We start from the raw sequence: 7499 nt of genomic DNA on the forward strand, positions 1-7499 counted from the left end.
AAAAAAAAAAAAAAAAGATTTACTACCTGGGAAACTCAATGGGGGTCGCTATGAGTCGGAATTGACTCAATGGCAGTGGGTTTGGTTTTTGGTTTTTATTCAGTGGTTAGGAGCTCTGGTGCTGCCATGGTTAAAGCATTTGGCTACTAACCAAGAGGTCAACAGTTTGAACCCAGTAGCTGATAAGGCACTCTGCTTCCATGAAGATTTACAACCTTGGAAACCCTATGGGCAGTTTTTCTTTGCCCCATAGAGTTGCTATGAGTTAGAAATGACTTGATGACAGAGGGTTATTCAGAGATTTTTGGTATATTCACAGAATTGTGCAAACATCACCACAATCAATTTTAGAACATTTTCAATACCCCCAAAAAGAAACCTCTTACCCATTAGGAAATCCTCATTTTCCCCAACTTCCTCTCCCCCAGCCCTAGGCAACCACTAATCTTTCTCTATTGATACTCTTCTGAACATTTCTGGCATATTCTAGACATTTCATATAAATGGGCTCACACAATACTTGATCTTTTGTTACTGGCTTCCTTCACTTTGTGCAATATTTTCAAGGTTCATCACAATGTAGCATGTATCAATACTTCCTTCTTTTTTATTGCTAAATAATATTTTGTTGTATGGATAACCCTTATTTTATCCATTCATCAGCTAATGGACATTTGGGTTGTTTCCACTTTTCTGCTATTATTTTTGTAGAGTGTTTCTATGAAGATTCATTAGAAATTTTTGTGTGAGAATATTTTGATTTCTCTTGGGTATATACCTAGGAGTGGAATTGCTGGATCATAAGGGTAACTCTATGTTTAATAGCTTGAGGAACTGCCAGTTGTTTTCCAAAGTGGCCACACCGTTATACATTCTCATAAGCAATATATCAAACTCAAACCAAACTTACTGCCACCGAGTTAATTCCAACTCATAGCGACCCACATTAGGCTTCCATGACTGTAAATCTTTATAGAAGCAGACTGCCCAATTTTTCTTCCATGGAGGGCCTGGTAAGCTCAAGCTTCCAGACTTTTCTGGTCGGCAGTTAAATGCCTTAACCACCTTATCATCAGAGCTCCTTAAGTAATATATAAAGGTTCCAATTTCTCCATATTCTCACCAATATTTGTTTACTCTGTCTTTCTGATTATAGCCATCATGGTAGGTGTGCAGTGGTATTTCATTGCCCTTTTGAATTGCCTTTCCCTGTTAACTAATGATGTTGAACATCTTGTCATGTGGTCATTTGTGTATCTTGCCTGGAGAAATTTCTATACATATCCTTTGCCCATTTTTTAATGGGGTTGTCTTTTTATCACTGAGTTGTAACAGTTTCTTATATATACTGGATACATGTCCCTGTCAGATATTTGATTTACAGCTTTTACTCCCATTCTATGGGTGATTTTTCACTTTCTTTCCTTTTTTTTTTTTTTTGCATGATTTTTTTCCCAAAAAATTTTATTTATTTTGTTGCTGGTTGAGAATATACACAGCAAAAAACCAAAACCAAAACCAAAACCAAACTCACTGCTGTCAAGTCAGATCCAACTCATACCAACCCCTCCTTGGGTTTCCGAGGTGGTATCACTACAGAAGTAGATTGCCTAACCTTCTTTCCAAGGAGTGGATGGTGGGTTTGAACCGCCAGCCTTCTTGTTAGCAGTCAAATGCTTTAGGCACAACACTACCAGACATATACCTATTAAACAATTTCTACACTTGCATGTACACTTTAGGGACATTCATTACATTCTTCAAGTTGTGCAACAATTTTCACCCTTCTTTTCTGAATTGGTCCTCATTAACATAAAATCACTGCCCCTCAAGTTTCCTATCTAACCTTTAGAGTTGCTATTGTCAATTTGATCCCATATAGATATTTGACCTTATTGAGTCTTTTAACCTCTACCTCACACATTTTCTTTATTCCAATGGGAATGGTGATTCCTTCTTTTTCCATCTGATAAGAGTTTTGTTGAGAAGCTAATATGCTCTTATACAAGAGAGCACTTTGAAAACTATAAATTCTGCTTAGAGGATGATACTGTTATAATCATATAAAATGAAATGGCAAAAACATAATGAGCTAAGAACAGCTCAATCTGAGATTTACAACTACAGCACACTCTAATTTTGAATTAGGTTATAGATAAAAAGAAGGTACTCAATTCCCTCTCATGTGTCCCCAGGGTGTTCTAAGCAATGCAGATAAGGGCCGCTTGCACAGGGAGGTGGGTGAGAAGGTTCTGGCTTATTGGTGAGTATAAATCACTCCTTTGGCAAGTCTAACCTACTATCCATCAGAGTAGCCTTTGAGTGGAAAATGCCAGAGGCAGCATCCGAAGGCAACTTGTAGAAGTCATCAGTTAGTTTGTCACTGAGGCAAATCATTTGGGAAAGGATAAAGGTGAGCTCTTGACATTCCTAGTACAGGAAGACCTGCAAGACATGGCTCTGGGCAGCACAGCTTCTCCTGCCCTTGGAAAGGTAATTGATGAGTTAATTAATATGCAGAGAAGATGCAGCACTGTCAGAGGGTGATAGACTGCGTCTAGTTCTCAGTATTATTACTAAGATGATCTCAGCCTTTTAACTTTCCTGGGAGAAACCAGTTTCCTGGGGGAAAATCTCAATAAAGTCATTGTGTTCCTATCAACAGGTGGAAATCTTGTTAAGTGCTCCATAGACCCTTGATTTTATGAGGTTGTGTTCTACAGCCTCCAGCAGCCTTGGCTAAGATTTCCTTCTAAAATAAGATTTCCTCTTGGTAAAATATGTCTTCTTTCTCCAGGCTCTAGAGATCAAGATCATCATGAGTTTTTGACTCTAGGAGAAGCAGGGGGTGAACTGGAGGTTTGTAATTTTTATCAAATACGCATAGACAGACACACAGCCTAATCCTTCCCTCTGCTGTGTCTTCTGTCCTTATTTACCTTTATCTCATAGAAAGACTACGCAATGAGAAAGGGACGCCTTTTGAGACTATCATAACAGAGCTTCCTTTCAACATTTCAGAATTAGAATCAGATGTAAATCTATGTTTAGCTTATCCTGACTAATAGCATTGCTACAAGTTTTTTTTTCCTTTTCATCCAAAAATTCTTTTTTTTAAAAAAAATTGTGGTGAATATATATGTAACATACCATTTACCATCTCAACATTCTTCACATGTACAGTTTAATGACATTAATTGTGTTAATTATGTTATTGTTGCTAGTTTTGTTTGATAGTGATGTTGTTGTTGTTGGGTCCATTGAGCCAATACCCTATAGGTCAGAGTAGAACTGCTCCATCAGTTTTCCTGGGTTATAATCACCATTCCAAAGAAAGGTGATCCAACAGAATGTGGAAATTATCAATGTCATTAATATCACATGCAAGTAAAATTTTGCTGAGGATAATTAAAAAATTGGTTGTAGCAGTACATAGACAAGGAACTGCCAGAAATTTAAGCCTGATTCAGAAGAGGACGTGGAAAGAAAGATGTCATTGTTGATTTCAGATGGATCTTGGCTAAAAGCAAAGAATACTAGAAAGGTGTATACCTATGTTTTATTGACTATGCAAACGCATTCAACTGTATGGATCATAATAAATAATGGATAACATTGCAAGGGATGGGAATTATAGAACACTTAATTTGCTCAAGAGGGAACCTGTACATAGATCAAGAGGCAGTCATCCAAACAGAACAAGGGATACTGTGTAGTTTGAAATCAGGAAAGGTGTGTATCAGAGTTGTATCCTTTTACCATACTTATTCAATCCATATGTTGTTGTGTGCCGTCAAGTCGGACCCAACTCATAGTGGCCCCTCCTTGGGTTTCCAAGGCAGTATCACTACGGAAGTAGATTGCCCAACCTTCCTTCCAAGGAGTGGCTGATGGGTTTGAACTGCCAGCCTTCTGGTTAGCAGTCAAGTGCCTTAGGCACTATGCTACCAGAGCTCCTCAATCCATATGCTGAGTAAATTATCTGAGAAGCTGGACTATATGAAGAAGAACGGAATATTAAGATTGGAGGAAAACTCTTTAACAACCTGTGATATGCAGATGACACAACTTTACTTGCTCAAAGTGAAGAAGACTTGAAGCACTTACTGGTGAATATCAAAGACTACAATCTACAATATGGATTACACCTCAACATAAAGGAAACAAAAATCCTCACAACTGGACCAGTAAACAACATCATGATAAATGGAGAAAAGATTGAAGTTGTCAAGGATTTCATTTTACTTGGATCCACAATCAATGCTCATGGAAGCAGCAGTCAAGAAATCACATGATGCATTGTATTGGGCAAATCTGTTGCCAAAAAAAAAAAAAAAAAACCTCTTTAAAGTGTTCAAAAGCAATGACATCTCTTTGAGGACTAAGTTGAGCCTGACTGAAGCCATAGTATTTTCAATTGCCTCATATACTATGTGAATGCTGGACAATAAATAAGAAAGACTGAAAAAGAATTAATGCCTTTGAACTATGATGTTGATGAAGAGTATTGAATATACTGTGGGCTGCCAGAAGAATGAAATATCTGTCTTGGAAAAAGTACAACCAGAATGCTTTTTAGAAGGAAAGGTGGCAAGACTTCATAACATGTCCCTTGGGCATGTTGTCAGGAGGGACCATTTCCTAGAAGGACTTTGTGCTTGATAAAGTAGAGGGTGAGTGAAAAAAGGGAGACCGTCAATGAGATGGATTGACATAGTGACTGCAAAGATGGGCTCAAACATAGTAATGATTGTGAGGATGCCACAGGACCAGGAAGTGCTTTGTTCTGTTGTACATAGTGTTGCTATGGAACTGACTCAACAGCACCTAACAACAACAAACCTTTATGGGAGTAGATCGCCAGGTGTTTTCTCCCATGGAGCCATTGGTAATACTTCCTTAAAATTTAAGACCCCACTCTTGAAGTGGTTATAGGCAGAGATGACTACATAATTGCAGGGCCCAATGTAAAATGAAAATGTGGGGCCCCTTGTTAAAAAATTATTAAGAATTCCAAGACAGTGACAGCAGAGCATTAAACTAAGCATAAGGCCCTGCTAAGTCTAGGCTCCTTTGAGACTGTGAAGTTAGCCTACTCCAAAGGAATAGCTTTAAAGGTTATCTAGGAGAATATGTTAATTATTTTTCTGAGCAGATAATTTTTTTGGTGATTCTATTGAAATTATTACTCTTGAATATTATTTCACTGTGGCCTTAGATTGTTGCCTCTTTATGATTTTTTAGAATTTATCCAGTTTTTCTTTGCAGTCTAAGTCAAGGTCAATTGTGATAGTTGAAAATGTGTCAACTTGGCTGGACTCCAGTTGTGAGTGGGGGTTCCCATGATGGGATCAGATGACTGAGTTCTGAGCGGCAGGTCTGCCCAAGGGGAGTTTCCCCAGGGGTGTGGCCTACCTGCAATGCTATTCCAAGGACAAGCTGGAAGAACAGCATTCCGGACTATATACTTCCCTGAGTGAGCGGCTCGCCGCTCACCCTGGAGGTTTCGGATTCATCCTTTGTTGGGAACAGCAACCAGCGTGCTGCGTGCCAGCTTGATTCTCTCGGCTCTGTTGTGCTTACGGGAACCAGGTGGCTCCGGGCCTCATCTCCTCCAAAGACGAACTTTGTGGCTTGAACTCCTCTGCTGTGCGTGCGAAAGCCAGGCGGCTCCGGGCCCCATCCCCCTCCAGAGACGAACTTTTCAGCTTGAACTTGTCGGCTTCTACACTCTTGTGAGCCATTTACCTGAGATAAATCTCTCTCTCTCTCTCTTTCTCTCTCTATAAATATATATATATACACTTTGCTGGTTTTTGTGTTTCTCTAGAGAACCCAATCCAACACATCAATTTTTTGAGATTGTTCCCTGTAGGCTCTGTGTGTGGGTATATATGTGCATAATTTTATTGGATCTGTGTGTGTCTATGCATATGTATGTGTGTGTGTGTGTGTGTGTATATATAAAACCAAAAAACCAAACTCACTGCTGTCGAGTTGGTCCCAACTCATAGCGACCCCCTCCTTGGGTTTCCAAGGCAGTATCACTATGGAAGTAGGATTGCCCAACCATCCTTCCGAGGAGTGGCTGGTGGGTTTGAACCGCCAGCCTTCTGGTTAGCAGTCAAGTGCTTTAGCCACTATGCTACCAGAGCTCCTATATATATACATATATATATAGTTGTTTTTGTTGTGTGCTGTCAAATTGATTCTGACTCACAGTCACCATATAAGACAGAGTAGAACTAGCCCATAGAGTTTCCTAAGTTGTAATCTTTATGGGAGCTTTTCACTAGGACTTTCCTCCCACCAAGCAGCTGGTGGGTTTGAACTCCTGATCTTTCTGTTAGCAGCTAAGCACTTAACCATTGTGCTACCAGGGCTCTTTATGTGTGTATATACACATAATAACCCCTCTTTGGGTTTCCAAGGCGGTATCACTACGGGAGTAGGTCGCCCAACCTTTCTTCTGAGGAGTGGCTGGTGAGTTTGAACCACCAGCCTTCTGGTTAGCAGTCAAGTGCCTTAGTCACTGTGCTATTAATTATGTTATCAAATTTTCTTTATCTTAATTATTTTTGCCTACTTGATTGGTTGAGATCTGATGGATACGGTAAAAATCTTCCACTGGGTGGATTTATTAATTTCACTTTTTTTTGCTTCACATATTTCAAAATTATTTTGAGAGTTTTTTGCTTTATATATATTTTTCCTCTGTATATTTCACAACCTTGTTCTTAGGTGTATAAGCATTCATGTTTTTATTTACTTTAATTTTATATACAAGTATGATTGCATTTTTATTGTTAAAACTCAAACAATACAGAAATAGAAGTGAAAAATCACTATTTAGTGTGATACACATTAAAACAATGAAATACCGTTTTCCCAATAATCAGATTGGCAAAAATTTTAAAGGTTGATAATATTCTGTGATGCCAAGTATAAGAGAGAAGTAGATACACTCATATCATTGGTGAGAGTGTAATGAGTAAAGTTTTTAGAACATAACCTGGCACATAGTATAAATCCAATAAATACTACCTCCAATTACAAGTGAAATTACTGGGCATGACATTTAAATATCTGATAGATACTATATCAACCTCAGGATTCCATGAGTGGTGCAAACCCTTAAACACTTGACTGCTAGTTGAAAGCTTACCAGTTTGAACTCACCCAGAGGTACCTTGGAAGACAGCCCTGGTGATTTGCTTCTGAAAAGTCCCAGCCTTGGAAACCCTATGGACCAGTTCTATTCTGCACACATGGAATCACTATGAGTTGAAATTAACTCAACAGCCTCTAACAACAGCAATAACAACATATAATCTCATTCTACTCTGAGTCCCTATCCAGCCTCCCATTGCACCCATTGCAGTTGAGTTGACCCTGGCCTCAGTGTGAGGAAAATACAGTTTTAGTCATTCTCCCTTCCCCATGCCCTCAGTGCTGTATGAAAGTATGGGTTGTTAGGATGCCAGGTGTGATAGTTGGAG

This window comes from Orycteropus afer, unplaced genomic scaffold (genome assembly GCF_000298275.1).
Source record: "Orycteropus afer afer isolate SDZICR_OR568_19922 unplaced genomic scaffold, OryAfe1.0 scaffold00150, whole genome shotgun sequence".
Lineage (NCBI taxonomy): Eukaryota > Metazoa > Chordata > Mammalia > Tubulidentata > Orycteropodidae > Orycteropus > Orycteropus afer.